Here is a 25,892-nt window from a genome sequence, read left to right as displayed (position 1 = left end):
GCCTCAAAGTCTATTTTATCTAATATTAACATAGCCATGATTGCTTTCTTTTGACTTCTGTTCGTAAAAGGTATCTTATTCCATCCTTTTACTTTCATCCTACCTATGTCATTATATTTGAAGCAAATTTTTGTAGATCTTATTTAATTGTAGCTTGTAAAATCTACTCTGCCAATCTCTGTCTTTTAACTGGTATATTTTGACCATTTACATTTAATGCAATTATTGATACATTAGGCCTTACATTTGTTATTTCAGGTTTTCATTTTTCTATTTTTTCCTGCCTTCTTGTGGGTTATTTGAACATTTTTGAACATTTTTTAGGGTTCCATTTTGTTTATGTGTATATCTCTTTGCATAGCTTTCTAAGTGGTTGCTCTGGGTATTATATCATGTATATTTTATCATCTATTGTGATACCAGTTTGAGTAAAATATATAATCTTTTATGTCTCTTTACCCTTCTCCATTTATAAATGTTAAATATTTGCTCTATACATTTAGAACCATATCAGATTGTGTTGTAATTTTTGTTTCAACCATCCAATATAATCTATAAAACTCGAGAAGGAAAGCCTATTATATTTACCAAACTTTTGCTTACCATACTCCTTTTTCCTTCCTAATGTTCCAAAACTCTTTTATTATTATTATTTTATTTAGAAAGGTTTCTTTTTAGCTATTTTTTAGATTAGGTCTGCCAGTGGCAAATTTCCTTAGTTTCTTTTCATCTGAGACTATCTTAATTTTCCCTTCATTCTTACAGGATATTTTTGTTGGTACAGAATTATGAATTGAGAGTTCTTTTCTTTCATCACTTGAAAATTACTGTGTCACTTTCTTTTGGTCTCCACAGTTTCTGATGAGAAATGTAAGTATTGCTTTTCTTTGCCTGTTTTCAATATTTTTTCTTCATTATTAGTTTTCAGAAGTTTAATTCTCATGTATATTGGTGTGAATTTTCTTGGGTTTATCCTATTTGGGATTCATTCAGCTTCTGGAATCTGTAGGTTTATATCTCTCATCAAATTTGGGATATTTTAAATACTTTTTTCAGACCCTCCCTCTCTTATCTCTCCTTCTGACATTTCAAGCATTTAAAGTTAGGTATTTTATTATTGCTCCGTAACTCCCTGGGACTCTGTTTATTTATTTTCAGTCTGTTTCACTCTACTGTTCAGTTGGGGGTAATGTCTATTGTTCTGTCTTCCAGTTCACTGATTATTTTCTCTGTCCCCTCCATTCTGCTGTTGAGTCCATCCACTGAGTCTTTTGTTTCAGTTATTGTATTCTTTAGTTCTATCATTTTCCTTTCTTTTTTTTTTTTTTTGTAAGATGGATTTTGACTCTTGTTGCCCATGGGCTGGAGTGCAGTGGCATGATCTTGGCTCACTGCAACCTCTGCCTCCTGGGTCCAGGTGATTCTCCTGCCTCAGCCTCCTGAGTAGCTGGGATTACAGGTGCCCACCACCACACCCAGCTAATTTTTGTATTTTTAGTAGAGATGGGGTTTAGGCATGTTGGCCAGGCTGGTCTCGAACTTCGAACCTCGAGTGATCCACACACCTCGGCCTCCCAAAATGCTGGGATTACAGGCGTGAGTCACCGCGCCTGGCCAGTTCTATCATTTTCACTTGATTCTTTTTTATATCTTTGGTGAGATGTTCTGCTTCCTTGGTGAGGCTTTCTGTTATTTCTTCTGTTTCTAGCATGTTCATAATTGTTCGTGGAAGCATTTATCGTGGTTGCTGTCAACTCTTTGCCAGACCATTCTGACATCTCTGTCACCTCTGTGTTGGCATCAATTGATTTTATTTTTTCAGTTTGAAATCTTCCTGAACCTTGGTTTGATGGGTGATTTTCTATTGAAACTTGGACATTTTTGTATTATGTTATGAGACTTTGAGTCTTACTTAAACCTTTTTTTGTAAGCTAACTTTTCCTGACGCCACTTCCACAAGGGAAGGTGGAAAGGGGCGTCACCTCATTACTGACAGGTGCTATAGAAATCCAGGCTCCCCATGCTGCCTGTACTAATGCCAGAGTGAAAGGAGGATTTGTTACTGCCTGGTGGGGATGAATGTGCCAGCTCCTTCCTTTGGTCTATTCGATGCCACCCTGGCAGGGATTTGGTGCCTCATTATAGCCACACAGGGTAGAAATCTAGACTCCCTACTCAGCCTTTGCTGCTGTGGGTGGGGCTGAGGTCACAGATTTTTCTGCAGTGTCTGGCTGCAGTAGACCTGTTGTCTAAATGTATCGCCCTGTTAGCTGCCACTTTCCCAGTCTTTCGACTAAAGAGAACACGCTTTTGTTGTGGTATTGTTCCTGCTCCTGTTGACTTTTCTGGGTCGCTGGCTTATTCAGCACCATGTCTGGGATGTATGAGGCAAGAAGAAAACCCAGAGAGCTCACACCATGTCCCTGGCTGGTCTGCCTTCTCTCCACCTTGAGGAGCGTTATGTTTGTTTTATATACACCATCCTGAGTATTAGTTGTGCTTTGTGTGAGGAATAGGGAAAAATGTGTCTACTCCATCTGCCTGGAAGCAGAAGTTCGATCCCTGGTTTTTAGCTCAGAAATATCAGAATCTACATGAGATTTTAACACGTGCCTCTCCACAGTCTCTGTCTGACCATGCCCTGGTCTCTTTGTCTCTCCACAGGTCTGGAAATCTCTCCAGGCACCCTGTTTTGGCCCCCTAGAACACAGTTCCTGCTCTAAGAGGCCATCTGTGGGGCTCAGTCTGCCAACACCTCTGGTGAGTTATAACATTTTCCCCTGTGCTTGTTACCTGCAAGCCAGTGGCCACTGTCTGGTTTGGTCCACCTCCCCGCCTTTGCACTGTGGCCAGGGGACTTTCAGTTTCTTGTTGTCAGGACCTGTGTGCCTTGTGCTTGTGTTTGGGTGGGAAGAAGGTGGGTGGCATTGTCCTTGGTGGCCCTCTTGTGTGACCTTGTGGGGTATGAAAGGGACTATGCCTCTGGCTTCTGAACTGTGCTCTGAGCTGTCCCCACCAGTGTGCCCATGCCAGACCCAGTCAAGGTGGCTGCAGACAGATGAGTGGTGCAGGCACTTCCAGCTCCTCTCCATCATTTTCACATGAACGGGGGTGTGCCTGGTGGTGCCCACATGCAGGGAAGGGTGCACTGAAGCCCAGGCCTGTGTGCTCTGCAGAGGCCAGAGCGTGGTCTGGTGCTTAATGGCCCTTTTCTTGAGTGCCTCCTCTGTGCCTTGCTGGTATCACCTCACCTGTAATGTGCTTAAAGGCCCCGTCTGCTGAATATCTTATCAACGTTGACCCTGACTACCACCAACTCCATGCAGAAAGTGGCATCACCACCATTTTCAGTGAGGACACAGGCTCTCAGCAGTTAGGTACTTGGTCATGGTCATGTGGGTATCGAGTGGCTGAATCCAGCTTGGCTGACCGCACACTGGGCTCCTGCTGGTACAGGACCCTGCCTCCTGGCATGGCCTTGTATACCAGGGGCCGTAAAGACAAATCTGTATGGTCCAGAGCCCCATGGGCAATTTCTCAGTCCTTCTGAGCTGTCCTCACCAGTGTGCCCATGCCAGACCCAGTCGATGTGGCTGCAGACAGATGAGTGGTGCAGGCGCTTCCAGCTCCTCTCCGTCATTTTCACGTGGACGGGGGGGGGCGTGCCTGGTGGTACCCACATGCAGGGAAGGGCCTCTGGGCTGCGTGGGCCTGCCCAAGAAGCTGTGTCAGATATGCTTTCCTAGTTGTGTACACCATGAGATCTTAATACCGTGGAAGTGCCGTACAGTCATCCCTCGGCACCCAAAGGGGATTGGTTCCCCGACCTCCCGTGAATACCAAAGTCCATGGATGCTCAAGTCCCTGATTTCATATGGTGCAGTATTTGCATATAACCGAAGCACTTTCTCTCATATACTTTAAAACATCTCCAGATCATGTATGATACCTAAATGATGTAAATGATATGTAAATGGTTGCTATACTGTGTTGTTTAGGGAACAATGATGAGAAAAAAGTCCGTATGTGTTTGGTACAGATGCAACTAAAAAGTATTTCCAATGTGTGCGTGGTTGGTTGAGTGCAGCGTAACAGAAGCCGTGCACATGGAAGGCTGTTTAGGTGCCAATTGTGTATCTCTGCTTCACCCTCCACCACCCCACGAGAATGCACATGCTGGGGTCTTAAACACGGCAGGCAGGAGCAGAATGTCGGAGTCACAGCCCCATGCAGGACTACCCTGGTCCTGGTCACCATCGCAGTTGGGCGGCCTCACCTGCCTGATTTTCCTGTCTCCAGCTCCACAGCTCACCAATCCCGTCTGAAATCCAGTCGGACTCTCTCCCTCCCCGTGTTCAGGCCCTTCTCTGCACCCGCACGTACCTCCACGTCTCTGAGTTCCCTCTCAGCCTTTGCTGTCATTCCGCTCCCAGATGTGGACAGGTGTCCTCCCGGGTGGAGGGTGCTTCTGCCTTCCCTGGCTGTCTTGGCCGAGGGCTGGGTCTGCATCCTCCACAGTCCCCGTTGTCTCTGGCTGATGCTGCATTCTTGTCCCTTGTGCAGAAGCACTGGCCCGATACATGGTTCCTGATCGAAAGCCGTCACAAGGATGCATATGAGAACGTGTGACCCTGCTGGAGAAGGCGGTCCACCCCTTTATCCTAGGGCAGGAGCAGAGAGGGAAGGACATTAGTGCCTGTCCACCTGGGAAGGAGCATGTGTCCCTGCAGGCCCGGGGTTGAGCCATTAAGATGCTGTCAGTAGTCAGCTGCCTTTGTCTTCCTCGGAGCTTAGACTTGGGACTTGCCATTTATTCATTCTCTCTCCCGGGGCTGGGGCAGAGCTAAAACCCATGGTGTGCTTGCACTTCTGCCTTTAGAAGGTGCCTGCGTCCGGCCAGCTGGGCCTCGGTTCGCAGCTGGGACCTGTCTCCCTGCAACTCCCTTCTTAGCTTCTCCGGGAGCTTCGTGAGAAAGGAACGCTTGGGCGGTTGGGTTGAGCTTTTGCTTCTCACTGGGAGCCTGTCTCTCGGGAGCTGCCGTTGGCTCTCAAGTGTTGGGGAGCGCTTGCTTCCGGAGCAGCAGCCCTGCAACCCTGGCGACTGTGATTAAAGGGAAGGAGAGAATGAAAAGCTGGTCTGGGCAACTCATGAAGGCCAGGAGTGAATTTGTTTTAGTTCTGTTTTTCTGGCCAGGGTACTTTCAGCCCACACAGTTGGTGACCTCGGGACAGGGGAGCCGTGCTGCTTTCTGGGAAGATCAGTCCCCTCGGCTGGAGGCAGGGTGGTGGGGTGGGGTGGGGTAGGTGGGGTTTTCCTTTTGGGGATGTCAGTGCTCTGGGAGGCCCAGGTGGTCCTGGTCCTGGTCCTGGTGCAGGGAAGGGTGAGGCAGAATCACTGACCTGGCCACGCTCACCTGGGCGCTTCTCCCTCCAGCAGCCTCCCCTGCTTCCTCAGGTGTCCCAGTTCCACCCTAACAGGAGCCACCAAGGGACCCTACTCCTCAATGGCTCTCCCGATGTCCTCAGACCCCCATTCATCACGAACATTGTTGTGTGGCCACCTCACGCCCCCATGCTGTGGCTGCAGCGTCATTTTACAGTGGAGACTCCCAGCACCTAAGCACCTGCGTACATCCTGGGTTTCTAGCCTTGTCTACTGATCACCTCCCCTTGCTGCTCAGAAAAAAAACCGGAAAATTACCCTGGAGGGGTAATTGAGTAAGCAGCCAGGATATAGTGTAATTAGTGGCAGAAGGGTTCCACTTAGCAGTAATAGAATTAACTGACAATGTTGCGATTCTCATTGACTGTTGAAGAGGCTAGATTAGATGAATTTGAAGATTTGGCTTTTCCTGAGGTGTTCTTTGCTATTGTCTCAAATTGTATTTTCCACTTGTTGGTGTAATCAGACCCCTAATGATTAATGACGTGACCCAAGAGGATATGCTCCAGGGGACCCTCCTGGGTGGGGAAACTGGGGATCAAGCGGCATTTGCCAGGGCAGGATTGGGGCGAGGACCCTGTCCTCTGCAACTGTGCTCTGGCCACCGTCTCCTGCTGGGCACCCACTGCCTTGTGCCCAACCAGAAACTGGCAGACTGTGGTGCAAGGGTCCAATCCTGTTCATTGCTTATTTTTATAAATGAAATTTTGTTTTTATTTTAAAAGTCTTAGCAAGATACACATAATACAGAAGTTACCATCTTCATTTTTTTTTTCTTTTTCTGAGACAGAGTCTCGCTCTGTTGCCCAGGCTGGAGTGTAGTGGAGCGATCTTGGCTCACTGCAGCCTCCGCTTCCTGGTCTCAAGCATTTCTCCTGCCTCAGCCTCCCAAGTAGCTGGGATTATAGGCACCTGCCACCACGCCTGTGGGTGTCTCAGGGAGCTGTCATCGTGAACTTGGTAAGGGGAACAATTAGGGCTGCAGCAGCCTTGGGGAACCCCCTGAAGCAGGACCCCAAGGAGTCAAATGGCAGGATCCTGTCAGCAGTACAGATGGACCGAGCTGGAATACCCCGCTGCCCTCTCCTCCTGCGTCTGTCTCGGACACTGTCATGTTTCCCCAAGTCCGTGAGGATGAGGGAAGTGCTGGCACCGCATCACACTGTCTTCATTGCCCCCAAGACGTTTTTCTCTTCAGCCCTGGGGCTGCCGGGCTCATTCTTGGAGCAGGGAGAGTGCTGTCCAGGTGTGGAGTGTGTGTGTGTGTTTTTTTTTTTTTTTTTTAAGATGGATTGTGCTGTGTCCCCAGTTCCTTCAGCAGAAGCCTGAGTCTCTTGGCGTCCACTGAGCCCCAGGCCAAGTAGAGGGAAGTGGGTGGATGGAGTGAGCTGGTCTCCAGCTGCAGTGGATTTCCTGACACTTGCAGAACAGTCTGCCGATAGGGAAGAAGTGAGATGAGTGTGAACAGAAACAAAAGCACGTTACATGAATATAAATATATACCTGGGCCAGGTGCTGTGGCTCACGCCTGTAATCCTAGCACTGTGGGAGGCCAAGGCAGGCGGATCACGAGGTCAAGAGATGGAGACCATCCTGGCTAACACGGTGAAAGCCCGTCTCTACTAAAAATATAAAAACATTAGCCGGGCGTGGTGGCGGCACCTGTGGTCCCAGCTACTCGGGAGGCTGAGGCAGGAGAATGGCGTGAACCTGGGAGGCGGAGCTCACAGTGAGCCGAGATCACGCCACTGCACTCCAGCCTGAGCGACAGAGTGAGACTCCATCTCAATAAATAAATAAATAAATAAATAAATAAATAAATAAATAAATAAATAAATAAGCCTGTGGATTTCCAATGAAGAGGATAAGGTGGCAAGGGCTGAGACCAGGTGCTGAGACCAAGTATGCACCACTAAGTACTGGGGATGGTTTTGCAGCCCCTGGAGACCACCTGGGACTGAGGCTGCCTCAGGAAGTTCCCTTGCAGATGATGGAAAGCTGCTGTTCTTCACATTCTGGGGTCACGGACTTGTTGAGTCTTGTGAAGAATGGACGCCTCAGCACACACCCACGTCCTGCGTCGAATCCTCGGCGGTTTATTGCCACTCCCAGAGAGCCCCCACCGGGCGCCAGGCATCTGATGATTCTTATGAAGAATGGACATGTCCTGCTCTCCCAGCGAGCCCCCACCGGGCGCCAGGCATCTGATGATTCTTATGAAGAATGGACATGTCCTGCTCTCCCAGCGAGCCCCCACCGGGCGCCAGGCAGGCCCCTGGGATCTAGTCTGGCAGAGACCCCCCAGTATATCTCTCTAGGCAGTTCACGGCAGGTGCTTTGTTGAGGGGACCAGATGAAGACCTTCACCTCCAGAGCAGATGCACTGTTTGGTAGTCCAGGGACACACACAGCACGGAGGGTCTCCTGCAGGAGCACCCACACATTGACACCAACGCAGTGTTCCTGTCTGCTGTGTGTTGTGCCACAAGGGACGGCTGCTGCCTGGCTTTGCAGCTCTCTCAGAAGTTCACTGAGTCAAGATTGAGGAGCTGGGTCTGTGTATGACCACGTGTGTGCTGGTGGGAGGGCGCCACGGCTGTTCCTGATTCTGAGAGGAGGCACAACCTATGCAAGGGTGAGCACCCAGGTGTGTCCCTGGACAGGGAAGCCTGACACCCTCCACACCATACTTGGCTGGGCTCCTGCGAACCGAAGCTCCCGAAGGTCCCTCCTGTGTCATCGCTGCACATGGGTTTTCTTGAGGCATGGCGTGGCGGGCTGTGTCTGATTGGCCTGCCTCAAGAGTGGCTCACTACAAATTGTGAAGCGGATTTCTTGATGAGAACAATCGTGGCAGTCCTTGCAAGGCCCTGTGCTTTTCCTCAAGTCCTTACCCATAGCGACATTTGTCCTGGCCTGGACATGGGGCTGGCAGAGCCTCCTGCTTCCTGATTCAGCCTGACTAGTTGCTGACCAGCTCCTTCCATCTGTGGTGAGATGAGGAGAGCCAGGGCCTGAGAGGGCATTCTGCTTTAGAAGCACAGTGGCTTTGAGTCAGAGGACTGGGCTTTATTCTGCTCTGACCTTTCCCCTGACAGTGGGGCCGAGCGTCCTCGCTGGTGAGGAACAGTGGCTGACGGTGCATCTCACTTCTGCAAACGCCTTTTCCTGGAGACATATAATGTCGGGCATTCCAACAGGATCATGAAATTTCTTTTTCTTCCATTTCCTGGCCTGTGATCTCCCAGAGTTTAGTAACCTCTGCTCTAAGTCAGAGGGTGTGTGTGTGCCTTAGATGCAATTTATTGAGCACTTCTCTCTCAATAAATAGTCTGGTCTTCTTAGACTATCTTAAGCCTCCAACCTGCCTTTGACAGATAAGGAAACTGAGGCTGGAGATTCAGTAACTCATCAAGGATCACACCTAAGGGAATTAGAATCAGGATTCCAAGCCAGTATTTCGTATCCCAGAGACTGTCCATTGGTCCCCTTTGCTATGCCAGCCACTCTATCCTGGGAGCTCCCTTGAGGCAGGGCTGTTTTATACCCACCTGTAATGTCCACGGCACCTGCCTAGGACTCAGGAAGGGAGGGTGGGGAGGGACACTTGGGTGCACAGCCCTGTCCTGGCAACGTAACATTCCCTGGAGCTATCCGAGATTTGGAAAACAGCATCGGGCTAGGGTTTATGGGGTTGGAATTCTTTCTCCCCTTGTTCTATAGCCTCACTCAGTCCATCCTTGGAGTCCTCTGTGCATGCTGGGCTCTGGGGCGTGTCCCTTCTCCCCTGCACTTCCCCATCTCCCCTGACACTTCTGCTCGGGCTGCCCTCCTTCCCAGGACAGCTTCTCCCTGCCCTGGCACATCCCACTCAACCAGCGATGCCCACTTCAAGCTCATGCCCCTCCAGGGCACCCTCCTGCCACACCGAGTACACAGTGGGGCCCCTGGGAACACCACTGCATGGCTTTCTGTGCCGTGTCCCCCCACCCCCCACCCCCCACCGAGTTTAAATACAGGGATGCTGGAACAGTTGGATGTTCAGGGCAGCTGTAGATTTCTTCATGTGTGCGTTTTAGGTGTCTTAAGGCCCTTAAAAGCTTTTCTTGGGAGCCCTCAGACTGCCAAACCCAGTGTACCCCTTGGATGCCAATCATTCTTTTTTTTTTTTTCCAGTGGAATTCATTGAAAGTTAGGTAAGCCTGCCTCGGAAGCAGGCAGGAATGCAGAGGAATTCCTTTCTCGGCATTTCACTCTCCAGCCTGGAGAGGCGAGAGTGACCCCGAATGTGCCACCTTCCAGAGACGCCTGGTGCGGGGTCAGCCTCCAGCGACGGTGTCATGCTGGGGACTAGTTAGAGCTGTTCAGATTCTGGAAATGAGGACCGGAAGACCTGGCTGAGGGAGAGACACGGGGTCACATGGGGCAGCTGGCCCTGGCGTCCGTGCTGTCCTGCTCTGTCGATTTGCTTTTGCTTCTTGGTTAAACTTTACCTGCATCTTAGCAAAGCACTGAAAATAGGTTAGAAACTTGCTAATTTCCCCTTTTCTTGGAAAGAAGAAGGGAAAAATCAGAGAGAATGTAGTTCACCAAAACAAGCAAACAAACCTAATGTAGGAGGCTTGGCCTGAGACTGCTGGAAATAAAATATTAAAATGGGCCAGGCGTGGTGGCTCACACCTGTAATCCCAGCACTTTGGGAGGCCAAGGCGGGTGGATCACCTGACGTCGGAAGTTCAAGACCAGCCTGGCCAACATTGTGAAACCTCATCTCTACTAAAAATACAAAAATTAGCTGGGTATGGTGGTAGAAGCCTATGATCCTAGCTACTGGGGAGGCTGAGGCAGGAGAATCACTTGAACCCAGGAGGCAGAGGTTGTGGTGAGCTGAGATCCCGCCACTGCACCCCAGCCTGGTTGACAGAGTAAGACTTGGTCTCAAAAAAAAAAAAAAAAAAGAATTTATAGTGTTGAATCCAAATGTTCCTATTTTGGTTTTTTTTTCCTTTCCTTCCATGATTCTTTCTTTTCTTTCTTTTTTTTCTTTCTTGAAGCAGGGCCTCACTCTGTCACCCAGGCTGGAATAAAGTGGTTCAGTCATAGCTTACCGCACCCTCAACCTCCTGGGCTCAAGCAATCCTCACTCCTCAGCTTCTGGAGGAGCTGGGACTACAGGCATGCACCACCATGCCCAGCTAATCTTTTTTTTTACTTTTACTTTTTGTAGAGACCAGGATCTTGCTGTGTTGCCCAGGGTGGTTTCAAACTCCTGGCCTCAAGTGATCCTCCCACCTCAGCCTTCTGAGTAACTAGGACTACAGGTGCGTGCCACCATGCTCATCTAGTTTTTTTACTTTTATTTTTTGTAGTTGCTGCGTCTTGCTATGTTGCCCAGATGGTCTTGAACGCCTGCCCTCAAGTGACCCTCCTGCCTCGGCCTTGCAAAGTGCTGGGGTTGTAGACTTGAGCCACTGCATCCAGCCTTGACATTTTAATTATATTACAAATTATCAACTGTTTACTGAGGTGTCCCTTCCCTGCCCAGCTCTGGTCAGCATCCTGTGGATGGGCCGTTGGGGGAGGTGGAGTGCTCCGAGCCCCTGCCTCCTGCCTCCTTCCCGGGACTTGTTCTGTGTGGCTCCAGGGTGGCCCTCATCACTTAGCAGTCCTGAGAAAGAGAATGAGTTTGTAGTAGCGGGAAGTGCATTCTTGGCCTTGTTTTCTGTGTCTCTGGTCAGGTTTAGACTGGGGCCGTCTTGGAAGGTGACAGTGGCCCCAACTGAAACCTCAGCGGGACCCTGTTCTCAGAAGCCCTATTTTCCCCTAAAGTGCAAGGGTGTGGCTGGCAGGGAACAGGCGTCAGGGTCTCGGGGTGAAGTGTACCTGCCTCAGGAGTCCCTTGCTGCGGTCTTCACCCTGGGGGAGGAGGTGAGCAAGCAGCGCCCTGTGGTACCTCTTCCCGTCGGAGCCTGTCACCTGAGAACTTGTCCATGGGGTCCCTTCCTGGCACAGGCTCACTTTACAGAGGCAGCGCAGCTGGGAGGTGTGCCGGGTCCTGTTACCTGCCCAGGGGACGCTCCTGCCAAGCCGCATCATCAGCCCAGCAGGGGCCCTCTGCCCACGCCCTGAGCTGCGAGCCTGGTGCCGCGGTTACCATGTGAGCACACCCCTTCCAGATCATTCCCATCATTATGGGGTTTTTTTTAGATTTACATCTTTGACTGTTATAAAAGTAACTTATGGTCTTGAAAATCCAGCCAGACCTCAGTTTCCCCACCCCTGGCCTTCAGTTCTCCTCAGAACAGGACAGCTGTGTTCGGGGCTCCCCAAGGTCGCCCCCACTACCAGGTTCACTGATTGGCGAGAAGGACTCACAGAATCCTTAGTGAAGCTGTTTTGGTGACAGGCAGGGTTCATCACAGCGAAGGGTGGAATCAGCAAAGGCAAAAGGCAGGTGGGGCAGAGTCCAGGAGAGACCAGGCGCCCGCTTCCCCTGTCTTCTCCTGGGGCGGCATGTGGACGGTTCCCAGCGAAGATGTTGACAGCACACAAGGAGTCCAGCCTTCTGCACTATGCTCCAGATGCTCAGAGCCAGGCTTTTCCTGGGGGTTTTTCACACAGGTATGACTGGCCTTAGTCCCCCCCAGAGGTCACGCTGCTACCATGTGGCCTGGGGTCCCCACTGTAATGCGTGTTGTCAGCACAGGCCACGTGATGCCGCTCAAGACCCCAGGTGAACTCGGGCACTCTTACCACACAGGATATTCCCAGGGCTCAGAGGGGATCTCCCATGAGCTGGGTAAAGACCTCGTCTTTCTTTTTTTCCTTTTGAGATGGAGTCTTGGTCTGTCGCCTGGAGTGCAGTGGCACGATTTCAGCTCACTGCAACCTCCGCCTCCCCGGTTCAAGCAATTCTCCTGGGGATCCCGTCTTTCTTTGGAATGTGTGGGGTTTGGACAACCCAGGCCTGCTGAGTTAACCCTTTATTGCACTGTAGTATTTAAATGTCGGGCATCTGGTCCAAGCTGCACAGGATCAAATCCTGGTTTGACCATTTATTAGCTCTCTGATTTAGATACTTTTTATATATCTTTGTTTTCTTGCTGTTGAAATAGGGGGTATCATAGCACCTACGTCTTAGGCATGTGGAAGATTGACTTGTTGGCAAATGCTGAGCACTGAGGTCTTCGCAAAGGTTCGCTGCCTCCTCACCATCTCCAGCAGACAGTTGGGGCACATCTCCCTAGACCCTGCGCCGCCTCCTCACAGATGGTCATTACGTTGGTGTGACCCTTGATTCTAAACGCTGACCCCACCCTTGCAGGTGGTACCTGAGATCACTGGAACCCCACAGGGCCACCTGCTCCGTGAGCATGCCTGTGTGTGCAGTCCTGTGGACACATGGTGTTTTCCAGATCTCAATTTACTTCTTATTTTGCTGCCCCACAGAAAATTTGGAAAACAGAGAAAAAGGGTCGAAGTCACCCAGCCCCAGTGCCAACTAGCCTGGTGGCATCTGGCTCCGTTTCTTCCGAGGCAGTTTCCCATGGTTTTGGCCCTGGGTCAGTGCCATGCTCATTGTTGCCCCTTGCGTGCCCATTGACTTAACCAGGGTAGGTGACTTTGGCACCGCAGGCAGTGGAGCCGGCCAGGTGGATGGAGACAGCCTTGCTGTGCCCTTTGGGTGGGACTTGGTCAGGAATCCCACATGGACAAGAGGATTGTCCATGGTGTGCTTTGGCTGGCCTGTGACTCAGAGACTTCCCAAAGGTCACCTTTGGTGACTCTGTGTGCTGGCTGCTTTCCCGGTGGGTCATTCTGGCCAACATCGGCCCCTTTTGATACCTGGGCAGAGCCACCTGGCAGCCAGCTCCTGAGGAGGGGTAGCCTGAGATGTGGGTATGATGCTGAGCATGGAGTTGGAAGACCCGGGTCCTAGCTCTGCCTTGTCTGGCTGACGGACTGGGAGTACCCTCACCTCTCTGACCTCAGTCTGTGGACCTCTGAAATGGGTTCAGTCACCTGCCCACCCACCAGGTAGGCTGTTCTTAAGGTACAAGGACCTGAGCTGCAGAGAGTGGCTGGTTGTGTGCCCTCTGTGCTTCTGTGCACATTCTGAGATGTGGTTCCGTGACCTGTCTGGGCCCCGAGGGGAGGAATTAAGAGGGGGTGGGGCTGGGGAACCAGTGGCCTCTGGGGTGAGGTCCTGATCTGGGCTGCCACCAGGCAGAAGGATGTGTCCACCAGGCCCATGCAGATGCCTTAAAGGCAGGGAGTTATTTGTGCAACTTGCACCCTCATCGTCAAGCAGCCATTCATTCACTTGGCACACAGTGATTAAGCACCTACTGTGTACCCGTGAGCCATATGGGCACACCCCTCCTCCACACAGCTGTGAAGAATCAGAATAAGATAAACCAGGACTTGGACAAATAACAACAATTGGTCAGCGTTCTGTAGAACAGGGAACCCTAATCCATTTGGAGGGCTCATGGCTGTGCCCCTGAAATTCGGCATTGACAGAAGCCACTGGGCAGGTTCCGGGAGGCAGGTTTGTTCCTCGGGTCAGGGCGACTGGAGGAACTGGAGTAGGTGCCTCGTCCCTGTCTCCTTCCCACAGATTCAGCCCCTGCCCCCCGGCGGGAGACGACGTGCTCCTTCTGGATTTCAAAGCCAGCCCCACTACCCTCAGAGTCTGCCTGCTGGGCGTGGACGAGTCTTTGCTTTGTACCCACTCTGTGGCCGTGAACCTGTGACCTATACTTCTCAGCCTTGCTTTTCTTATCTGTAAAATGGGAACAGTCACTGGATTTATCTTAAAGCCGAGGTCATTGGTGTCTGGGCTTGAAAGTCAACCGGCTCATAGGGACCCTCACTCATGAGCCCCTGCTGTGCAGGTGACTGCCGTCAGTGACTACCGTCTGTGGCCAAGTGAGTAGCAGCAGCAGCAGCTCTGACCATCGTGGCATTGGAGTGCAGTGGACAGAGCATAGTGATCACCCTTTGTGGCACACGTCAGCTCGGCGCAGTCTCCGGGCGGGCAGCGACAGGTGGCACAGCTCCCCCAAGGCGTGGAAAGACGTGCTCGTCCTCGGGATCACGATGCATCTCGTGTATCCAGGATCTCATGTATCCGTGAGAACAGAGGTGCTTCTCGTAGCCGAGGCCTCTCTCTTTACAGTGCCTCAGATTTCCACGGCTTTGTCAAGTTGGAATACAGGGGAGGGCACGTGGTTGCTGTGGAGAAGGAACGGTTGAGGGAGATGAATGTGTGTCATCGGCAGGGGCTCCACATGGCCTGATTGGAAGATTAATTTTCCATCTTGGGAGGAACTTTTGGGCACTGCTAATTATCTTAAACTGTCACTATCGTATCTGTCTCTTTGATGGCTCTGGGGAGGTCGATGGGGGAGGCTTTATGTTGTTCACTGATGCATCCTCGGGGCCCGTGGAGGGCCCTGCCACTGCAGGTGCCCAGTATTGGTTGAATGCATCACTGAACAAAGCTTTGAGCGCACACCTTTATTTACAAGTAGGGTTTTCCCCATATGACAGTCACTAAAATAAAGATCTGAAGTGTGTAAGAGTGCGTGCGCGTGTGTGTGTGTGTGTGTATTAATTGAGACTTGATACCTCTCTCTGGTCTGGTGACTGAGGACAAATACATCTGACCACGGTGTGAAGCTCCTGACTGAGCACGCAGATAAAGGCTTGAAGACAAAATGACAGCAGTGGGAAGGGAATTACTGTCTGAGTCATACCCATGGTGTTGGTTAACATGTGGCTGCCGCTGAGGAAAACGGTCTGGCAAGTCCTAAAAAAGGTAAATGTAGAGTGAAGTAAAACGTAGAGATACATTAAATGTAGAGTTAAGTCAAATGTAGAGTGAAGTCAAATGTAGAGTGAGGTCAAATGTAGAGTGAGGTCAAACGTAGAGTGAGGTCAAATGTAGAGTTACGTTAAATGTAGAGTGAAGTCAAATGTAGAGTTACGTCAAATGTAGACTGAAGTCAAATGTAGACTGAAGTCAAATGTAGAGTGAAGTCAAATGTAGAGTTACGTTAAATGTAGAGTTAAGTCAAATGTAGAGTGAAGTTAAATGTAGAGTTAGCACATGAGCCAGCAGTTCCACTCCTGGGTGTGTCCCCGGGAGAGATGGAATCGTAGGTAGGAGTGAAAACATTTACATACATGCTCCTGGCAGCATTATTTACAGTAGCCCCCAACTGGAATCAGTCAGATGTCCATCAGCTGAGTAATAAATAAACCGGGAGGTGTACCCATGTGATGGGATGTGACTCGGCCTGAAAAGGAATGGATTACGGATGAGGACTACTGCATGGATACACCTTGAGGACATGACATGTGGTGAAAGGAGCCAGATATAGAGGGCCATGTGTGATGTGACTCCATTTATCCGCAGTGTCCAGAATGGGCAAATCCAGAGAGGCAGAAAACAGACTAGCAGTTGCCAGAGGCTGGGAGGTGGCTGCTAATGGGTTTGGGGTTTCCATGTGGGGTGCTGAGAATGTCCTGGCATTAGACAGTGGTGATGGTCACACAACATGGCTAAAAACCATTAAATACTTTACAGTGGTAAATTCTATGTTATGTGAATTTTATCTGTCTAAAAAATTGCTAACGAAACACACCCTAAAAGACAAAACCATGTCTGCCTTTGAGAGATTAATCTCTTTGGAAATGAAGCATCTTTCTCTTTGCCAGAGGGGATTCCCACCTGGCATTTTGCTGTTCCCTTGAATTCTTAATACCCCCGACTCTGTCCCCGGCAGCCCACAGCTACAGGATCTGCGCATCTGGCCAAGGTCGTTCTCCGTCGTTCCAGTGCAAGGGATTAGGATTCCCCATGGCAGGGAGAGGTGTCCGTGCTGCCAGCTTTCCTTCCACGGTTCCTGGCAACCCTACTGCTTCAAGGACATCCACTGGGCGCAGGTCCTAGGGGCGGTGGCTGGCTTGTCACATCTTTCCTGCATGCTGCCTTCGAGGCTGCAGCTGCTTTGCGTGGGCTGCTGCTTGGGGAGTGTGCACATTTTAGCGAAGGCTTCGAGAGCCAAAGCACTTTGCTGCTGTGTCTTGCTCCTATCCATGAAGTGCCTCTTCCTGGGGCGTGACTGCAACCTTCATTTCGACTGAGTGGTCACCTGTAGCTGTGGGTATTGCCTCTACGGCAGGTCACATTTCATTCGGGTATGGCCCCTGCCTGCCCATTTGCCTGGAGCAAACCCCGGCTGCCTCCAGGTGGTGACACAGTTTGTGACTGAGTCTTCTATTTTAATATGCGGCTTGTTCACATCTGCAAAGGCCGACTTCTGTGGATTTGCCCTGTGAGGAAGTAAAGCTTCCATTTTACAGGTGGAGGGGCTAAGGTTCAGAGAGATCTGGTGATTTTCTCAAAGTCACACACAAAGCAAGTGGCAGAGCTGAGAACGCTGGACGACAGTTCCTGTGAGTAAGGGAAGTGACTGGTAGCTCCTGAGACCGTCTCTGGTTTCTGGACCTTCTTAGGGGATCGCTCACACCCCCGGCCTGGAGTGCCTCACTCGTGGGCTCCAGGCCACATCATTGAATGCGCCTCTGCCCCGTGTCCATTGTGGCATGGTGGCAGGTGACTGAGCAGAACGGAATGGAATTCGAGAAATGGGCCTGGTCATGACCGTCGATACTGGGCTGAGCATCACAGGCAACTCTCAAAGCTGCAGCGTAAGGAAGCTGCCACGGGATGCTTGGGCCTCCATGAGCCATAGCTGCCAGTGCAGGATCCAGAACCAACTCTGCCTTCGAAGACTCTGCCGCCTCGCGACCTCACTCGCCCACAGACACGAGGCATCTGCCTCAGAGGCTCACTGCTACCTTCTGGATTTTGAAATTCCAGGACATCTGCTGGACGGGAGGGGGCCCCGGTGGGACTGATGTGGAAGGGAGTCTGGTCTCGGCCCATCCCCGGTGTGGCGTGGAGTCAGCCATGGATGGGGGTTGGCGGGGACGGCGTCTGCGGGGTCAGCCGTGCTCTCGCCCCTCACAGCTCGTGGACTCACAGTGTGGTAGTGGGATGTTCCTGACAGGGTCCTGGGGAAGAGAAGACCTGTTTCCTGTGGCGCTGTCTCTCAAGGGTACAGAAACCCCTTTTGGAGGCCCCTCTAGAGACCTCTCATATGGCACGAGGCTTCCTCAGCCGGTCTCTGGCTGGGAAAACGGGATTGTTGGCCGGGCGCGGTGGCTCAAGCCTGTAATCCCAGCACTTTGGGAGGCCGAGATGGGCGGATCACGAGGTCAGGAGATCGAGACCATCCTGGCGAACACCGTGAAACCCCATCTCTACTAAAAAATACAAAAAACTAGCCGGGCGAGGTGGCGGGCGCCTGTAGTCCCAGCTACTCGGGAGGCTGAGGCAGGAGAATGGCGTGAACCCGGGAGGCGGAGCTTGCAGTGAGCTGAGATCCGGCCACTGCACTCCAGCCCGGGCGACAGAGCGAGACTCCATCTCAAAAAAAAAAAAAAAAAAAAAAAAAAAAGGAAAACGGGATTGTTTAACCTGAGAGCTGCCAGCCCCTCCAAACTCCCCGCAGGGGGAGATCCCAACTGGGGTCATGGTCCTGTTGGGACAGATGCTCGGCAGGAGGCCCCGGCACCAGCCACAAAATTCATAACATACAAAGGCAAAAATGGCTGGGTGCAGTGGCTCATGACTGCAATCCCAGCACTTTGGAAGGCAGAGGCGAGAGGGTCTCTTGAGCGCAGGAATTCGAGACCAACTTGGGCAACATAGTGAGTGAGACTCCATCTCTAAAAAAAAATTAATTAAAAGCAAGGCAAAAATGCAAACCCAAGCCGCTGTCCTTGAAGGCTGGGTATGGAGCTGACCCGAAACGGCCCACAGAGTGAAGCTTCGGCAGCTGTAGCTCTTTCACCATCCTTAGCAGTGACTGCCCTGTGTTTGAACTTGGAATTCTCTGACGTCAGAGTTTGTGGCCAGGGTGCCCGACTCCTCCTTCCTTGGCTGGGGTTGGTGATTAAGGCTCTTTGCTTTAAATGCCCTTTCCTTGGGGCTGAGCATGGTTAGGCGATGTGGCTCAGAAATGGCCTTTCGGTTAATCCACAGTGATTTCTGAAACGCCTCCCAGTGTAGTCCCAGCTACTTGGGAGGCTGAGGCAGGAGAATGGCATGAACCCGGGCGGGGAGCTTGCAGTGAGCTGAGATTGCAGCACTGCACTCCAGCCTGGGCGAAAGAGCGAGACCGTGTCCCCCCCCCAAAAAAAATAAAATAAAACGCCTGCCAGGTTCTCTTCAGAAGACGCAGACAAAATCTGAAATCTGAGACCGATGGGGTCCATCTCCACAGGATTCACCATCTGATGGAGCCGGTGGGGTTTGCCCAGATGGAGAGACGGAGAAGAGGATGGCCTCATGGGGCAGGGTGTTTGCGACCTCAGCTTGCCTGGCGACAGGGAGGCCTAATCCTAGATGAAAGAACTGAGCTAGAACTTAAGAACCATCACATACACTTGCTTATTTTTAATCTGTTTTTGAGACGGGTCTGAGCAGGGTTGCGTGCTGAGGTTGGCGCAGGCTGCATCACGTGCTTGGAATGGTAGCGTCTTTGAACCTGCCCACACCCTCCTCCACCCCACCTGGGAAGGCCCAGCCATGTGCTCAGGCCGGACACTGTGGAGAAGGAAATGAAGCAATGGTTTCGCGGATACAAACACGTTGGGTCACACTGAGTCACGGAACTAAGTTCTTCTACCTGCAGTTTTGTTGTGACTCCCAGTACAACAGACGGTCTCCCAGGGCAGGGATTTCTGTTGATTTTGTTCAATGTGAGGTCTTAAGCCCTTAGGGAGAGAGCTAGGCATGTGAGGGCATTCATCCAATAAATGCTGAGAGCAGGGATGGATCTTTTTTTTTTTTTTTTTGAGACAGAGTCTCACTCTGTCACCAAGGCTGAAGTGCAGTGGCATGATCTCAGCTCACTGCAACCTCTGCCTCCTGGGTTCAAGTGATTCTCGTGCCTCGGCCTCCTGAGTAGCTGGGATTATAGATGCCCGCCACTATGCCCAGCTAACTTTTGTATCTTTAGTAGAGACGGGGTTTCACCATGTTAACCAGGCTGGCCTCAAACTCCTGACCTTGGGTGATCCACCTGCCTCGGCCTCCCAAAGTGCTGGAATTACAGGCGTGAGTCACCATGTTGGGCAGGGATGGGTCTTTGTGAGCCATTGGGGGGAGGGGGTGTGGGGAGACCCCTGGTTTGCCGTGTCAGAGAGCCTTTGACATTTCTAGGACCTTGGTAGTCTCTCTCCCTTTTTAGCAGAAAGAACCAGAGGTGGGGCCACTTGGAGTGGCTCGCAACTGTAATCCCAGCATTTTGGGAGGTGGAGATGGGCGGATCACGAGGTCCGGAACTCGAGACCAGCTTGGCCAACATGGTGAAACCTCATCTCTACCAAAAATACAAAAATTAGCTGGACGTGGTGGTGGGCGCCTGTAATCCCAGCTACTTGGGAGTCTGAGGCAGGAGAATTGCTTGAGCCCGGGAGGTGGAGGTTGCAGTGAGCCAAGATCATGCCACTGCATTCTGGCCTGGGCAACAGGGCAAGACTCTGTCTCGGGAAAAAGAAAAAACAAAAAGAAAAACAAAAAAACCAGAGGCAGGCTGAGAGCCTTAGGTAGATTAAAGCATGTAGCTAGAATTTAAGAACCATCTATTTGTTTACATACATATTAGTTTATTCTGTAGACAGGGTCTTGCCCTATCGCCCAGGTTGGAGTGCAGTGGTGTGATCGTGGCTCACTGCAGCCGCAGACTCAAACTCCTGGGCTCAAGGAATCCTCCCGCCTCAGCTTCCCGAGTAGCTGCAACCCCAGACGCACACCAACATGCTTGGCTAATTTTAAAATATTTTTGTAGAGACAGGGTTTCACTATGTTGCCCAGGCTGGTCTCGAACTCCTAGGCCCAAGACATCCTCCTGCCTCACCCTCCCAAAGTGCTGGGATTTCAGGCGTGAGCCGCTGCACCCGGCCCATCACGTTTATTTTTATGGCTGACTCTCCTCTATGGCAGGCAGGTTCTTTCTTGTTTCTCAAGGGGAAGTTTCCCCTCAGAAAAGAGTATTTTTGTTATGTGTGATTTTAGCATTAAACTTTTAACTTATTAGAGTGATACATTCAAAAACTTGTTTTTCTTAAAGTTTGTGAGTTTAATTTTACAAGGATTTCTCTATTTATGTCTAGTTGATTTTATGATCCTTTAAGAGTGGGTCTCTGATTACACTGTAGTCTCATTTACAAACCTGAATTCCTGAAATTCTATCAAAAAACTCTGTTTTGGGTATGTAAGTAATCCTTATTAATCTCAATATACTGAAAATAGGGGGAATCCTACATTCTCTGAGACATCTAAGAAATGTTTTCACTTTTCTTAAAATTATGCTTTCAAGGCCGGGCGCGGTGGCTCAAGCCTGTAATCCCAGCACTTTGGGAGGCCGAGGCGGGCGGATCACGAGGTCAGGAGATCGAGACCATCCTGGCTAACATGGTGAAACCCCGTCTCTACTAAAAATACAAAAAACTAGCCGGGCGTGGTGGCGGGCGCCTGTAGTCCCAGCTACTCGGAGGCTGAGGCAGGAGAATGGCCTGAACCTGGGAGGCGGAGCTTGCAGTGAGCCGAGATTGCGCCACTGCACTCCAGCCTGGGTGACACAGCGCGAGACTCCGTCTCAAAAAAAAAAAAAAAAAAAAAAAAAAAAAAAAAAAAAAAAAAAAAAAATTATGCTTTCAGTATAAAATTTCATGTCTCCATCAATCATTCACCTGCATGTTTTGGCTGTGATGACAGGATTAATTGGTTAGGCACTTTTTAATACTAAATATAAACAGGTGTGCCCTACATAAAATGTGAGTCCTATTTCTGGATTGTACATGCAATACGTGTCAGGTGGCTTTGGTTTCTTTCTTCATGTCTGTCCTCAGGTTTAAGCCTTCCTGGGATTGTAAACCATTGACCCATGAAGGAAGCAGACTGGACCAAGTAGCTGGAATTGACCTTTGACGGGGGTGGGTGTAGCGCTGGGACCCAGGATTTGCTTCTTCCTCATGGTCCTTGCTCTTTGCAGCCATAGCAGGTCTTCTGTGATTTGCAGAGGGCCAGGTCCTGCTGTCCATCAGCCCCTGCTCGAGTTACGGAAGCCTGGATGATTCTCTGCAAGCATACTTTGCCGGGAGGTTTGGAGCTCCCTTTAGTGGTCTGGTTCTCTTTTGTGTTTCTTTGTGGTCTTTAGATGTTTTAATTACTTCCAGATTGGCTCTGAAGACACGTGGCTGTTCCAGCAGCCCCTTCACACCCGTGTGTCACTTAGCGTCCGCTTCCTTGGTCACTGGTACTCTGTTCTCTGTGTCTGTCTGTCTGGACCTGCCCCTCTCCCGTCGGCACCTGCTCTTTGGATCCAGCCGTTAACATCCTGCTTCATGGCTTAATTCTCAGTTAACACAAAGTGAGGTGATTTAGAGAAGTGTGAGTGGTGTTGAGATTTTTTTTTATGTTAGTTCTTTTATTTATTTATTTATTGTTATACTTTATGTTCTAGGGTACGTGTGCACAACGTGCAGGTTTGTTATATATGTATACATGTGCCATGTTGGTGTGCTGCACCCATTAACTCGTCATTTACATTAGGTACATCTCCTAATGCTATTGCTCCCCCTTCCGCCGACCCCACAACAGGCCCTGGTGTGTGATGTTCCCCTTCCTGTGTCCAAGTGTTGAGATTTGAGGCCACAGAGAGAGCAGGGCTGAGGCAGCGGCAGCCTGCCCTGACTTCCTGCAGCTCTCACTCCCAGGTCCCCGGGTCTCAGCTCTCACGCCCGGCACTGATGCTGGGGTCTGTTGATGACATCAGCTCCATCGGGCACCCACTGCTTAGTTGTCCCCGAGAGTAACTGTGGTCCCATCAGAACAGCCACTTCCAGACCAGCATCCCCAGATGTGGCCTCAGTAGCCACTTTGAACACAAAACTTTTCCTGGGTTACCCAAATACCTGTTGTCCACCCCATCCTGGAGTGGGTGGTGATGTGTTTGGTGTTGATAAGGCTTGGGGGTCTCTCTGTGCCTTGATTTCCATGGAAAATGGGAACGATCTTGCTCTTGGCCCAGCCCTTCCCGCCAGCGGCACTGTTGTGGGCTGAACTATGTCCCTGCAAGTTCGCAGGTTGAGGCTCTGACCTCCAGTACTCAGAATGTGACCTTATTTGGAGTGAGGGTCTTCAAAGAAGTAATCAAGTTAAATGAGGCCAGTAGGGTGGGCCCTGATCCATCATGATTGGCGTCCTTAGAAGAAGACAGCTGCATAAAGACACAGGGAAAATGGCAGTGCCCAGGTGAAGGAGAGGGGCCTGGAACAATCTGTTCCTGCAGAGGGAACCGACCCTGCCTGGATCTAGGACTCCTGGCCTCCGGGGGCGTGGGGTACGGTGTTTCTGTGGTTTCAGCTGCCTGGTCTGCGTACTTTTCCACAGCAGCGCTGGCTGACTCGTGCGGGTGCCCGGGGCCGGAGCAGGCTGGAGAGCTCTGGATGGTGAGCAGGCAGTGACCGGAGGCATGTGGGTTGGGGACTCTGTTCCTAGCAGTCATGCCAGTGCCCTTTGACCTCAGAAATTGTGGCTCTTTCTAGCCTGTTATCTCATGTTATGAGACCTCAACCCCTCCTCTGGATGGGGTCATGAGATGTTTGACATCCAGCTCAAGGTCAAGCTCTGGGATATGGAACAGCTCGGCTGATTATAGGGGAGTCCAGGAAATGAGGTATCTCTGGTGTGTTTGTGCACACATATACATGCACGCATGTGCACGCGCACACACACACACACTCTCTCTCTCACACACTCCTCTTGGAATTGCTGCAAGACTCTGATGAGACGGCCCCAGAACCCATGGGCTGGGATTCCAGACCGGCCACAGAAGCCGTCTCAGCCGGTTCTGGTGAGTGCGACCATCACCTGGGGCCCGTGCCTGTGGTTTCAGTTGATTTATTAGTATAATTTGGAGGAATCTGGCTTTAGCAGAGTTGTGTCTCTGCATTGCCTGGAGGCCATTTGTCTCTGTGTATCTAACATGGCAATAAAGAGAGGAAGGGTTTTAATTTCTCTCTTTTTCTAGTACTTTCCAGACAGCCAGGTTTGGTTTTGCAGACTTTTTTAAAGGAGGAAGAGTAAGCTGTACCAGCTCTTGTTTGAATTGGATGTTTGCCTTTGACAAGGAAGGTTCCCCCATTGAAGACGCAGTGTTTTATACGAGGCGTTTCATCTTTTCCTCGAGCACCCTGCCTGCGATGTAATTAAGCAGGCATGATTGCATTCTCTGGGTCTCGCCTTTTCCTGTCACCTTTATGAGCTGATAGCCTCCGATAGCTTGATAAGATCTCTAGGAAAAAGAAAGCCTTGATGAATATAGATCTCTTTGCAATTTGCATTTGTAAGTGAATATTCCAGTAATGACTGAAGACAGAGAGTATGAAACTGGATTGATTAGGTCATTTTCCTGGTAAATGTGAGGCTTTTCCACCCAGGGCGGGGCATGTTGTTCCTTTCACCCAGACCTCATGTTTCTTTTCATTTAAAATATCTTCATAAAGGCTCAGGTTCTGGTCTTTCTAATTACAGTGGGGACAGCCGGGGACCTTCCAGCGTCATCCGGTCCCATTCAGGAAACAGGGTTCCAGGCAGTGACGGAGGTACAAGCACCACAAATGTGGATTCTGATATGAAGTAGCGGTTTTGTTTGACGTGTTGGTCATTGGGCTTTCATAGTCACAGCCCAACAGTCTGCAAGGAGCCCCGTCACCACAGGTCATGAAGAGCAGAGTGGAGAGTTGTTATGGGCTGCACTGTGTCCCCTCCTGGAATTCCTAAGTTGAACCTCTAACCCCCAGTACCGCAGAATGTAACTATGTATGGAGACAAGTCATCAAGTTAAGTTGGGGTCATATGGATGGACCCTAATCCAAAGGACTGGTGTCCTTATAAGAAGATGAGATGAAGGCCGGGCACGGTGGCTCACGCCTGTAATCCCAGCACTTTAGGAGGCTGAGGTGGGTGGATCACTTGAGACCGGGAGTTTGAGACCAGCCTGGTCAACACGGTGAAACCTCATGTCTACTAAAAATACAAAAATTAGCCAGGTGTGGTAATGTGCACCTGTGCTCCCAGCTATTCAGGAGGCTGAGGCAGGAGAATCACTTGAACATGGGAGGCGGAGGCTACACTGAATTGAGATCACGTCACTGCACTCCAGCCTGGGCGACAGAGCGAGACTCCGTCTTAAAAAAAATAAATAATAAAGCTAAGGGCTGGGCAGAGTGGCTCACACCTGTAATCCCAGCACTTTGGGAGGCTGAGGCGGGCACTTGAGGCCAGGAGTTCAAGACCAGCCTGGCCAACATGGTGAAACCCCGTCTCTATTACAAATACAAAAACTAGCCAGGCCTGGTGGTGCATGCCTGTCATCACAGCTACTGGGAGGCTAAGGCAGGAGAATCCCTTGAACCTGGGAGGCAGAGGTTACAGTGAGCCGAGATCACGCCACTGCACTCCAGTCTGGGCGACAGACAGAGTGAGACCCCGTCTCCAAACAAAACAAAAAACAAAAGAGGAGATGAGGAAACAGACCTGCATGGAGGGATGACCCTGTGAGGACACAGTGAGAAGGTGCTGTCTACAAGCCAAGCAGATAGGCCTCAGGAGGACCCAGCCCTGTGCAGACTCCAGCCTCAGGATGTGAGGTAATGAATGTCCGTTGTGTAAGCTGCCGTCTGTGGGGCTTTGTGCGGCAGCCTGAGCGAAGACATCTGAGGTGATATGCAGTGTCCTGTCTCCCTCATAACACATAGTTGTATCAGTACTAAATTGTGAATGAGGACATAGTGTGGATGGGGATACAGCTGAGCTGAGTGTGCTGCATGCGTTTTTGTATTGTTTTTTTCTTTTTTCCTGAGACAAGGTCTTGCCCTGTTGCCCAGGCTGGAGTTCACAGGTGCAGTTGTGGCTTATTGCAGCCTTGACCTCCTGAGCTTAAGTGATCCTCCTGCCTCAACCTCCTAAAGTCTTGGGATTACAGGCGTGAGCCACTGTGCCTGGCCCATTTCTCATTTAAGCTTCACAGTGGCCTTCTCCAGCACTGCAGGGGCTGGACGTCCACCTTCCAGATGGGGAAAGTGAGGCTGAGACAGAAATGACGGGTTCATGCAGGCCACGCAGCCCAGGGTGGAGCCGTGGAATTGGGACTCGGCTCTGCCTGACCTGCAGAGGCCCCGCCCAACGCCTGCACAGCCCTTGTTCCCATGTCTTGACATTCTGTCACGGCCTGCAGGACGTCGCACACTTCTGCACAGACGTTGTCAGAAAGGGGAGAGGCTTTAAGAGTCTGGTTCCCTG

General features: G+C 50.8%; 1 protein-coding gene across 8 annotated transcripts in view; it reads left to right on the top strand.

Moving 5' to 3' along the window:
- SHANK2 (SH3 and multiple ankyrin repeat domains 2) overlaps positions 1-25,892 on the top strand; it is a 661,289-nt gene that overhangs the window by 24,723 nt on the left and 610,674 nt on the right. For all 8 annotated transcript variants that reach the window (XM_031653797.1, XM_031653801.1, XM_031653800.1 and 5 more), the window contains exon 2: positions 2,665-2,760. The gene's annotated coding sequence lies outside the window, so the exon portion shown is untranslated. The remainder of the gene's footprint in view (positions 1-2,664; positions 2,761-25,892) is intronic.

The sequence above is a fragment of the Papio anubis genome, chromosome 12 (assembly GCF_008728515.1).
Source record: "Papio anubis isolate 15944 chromosome 12, Panubis1.0, whole genome shotgun sequence".
NCBI lineage: Eukaryota > Metazoa > Chordata > Mammalia > Primates > Cercopithecidae > Papio > Papio anubis.
The sequence above is the reverse complement of the archived record's forward strand: the minus strand, read 5'-3'. Positions and strand labels throughout refer to the sequence as shown.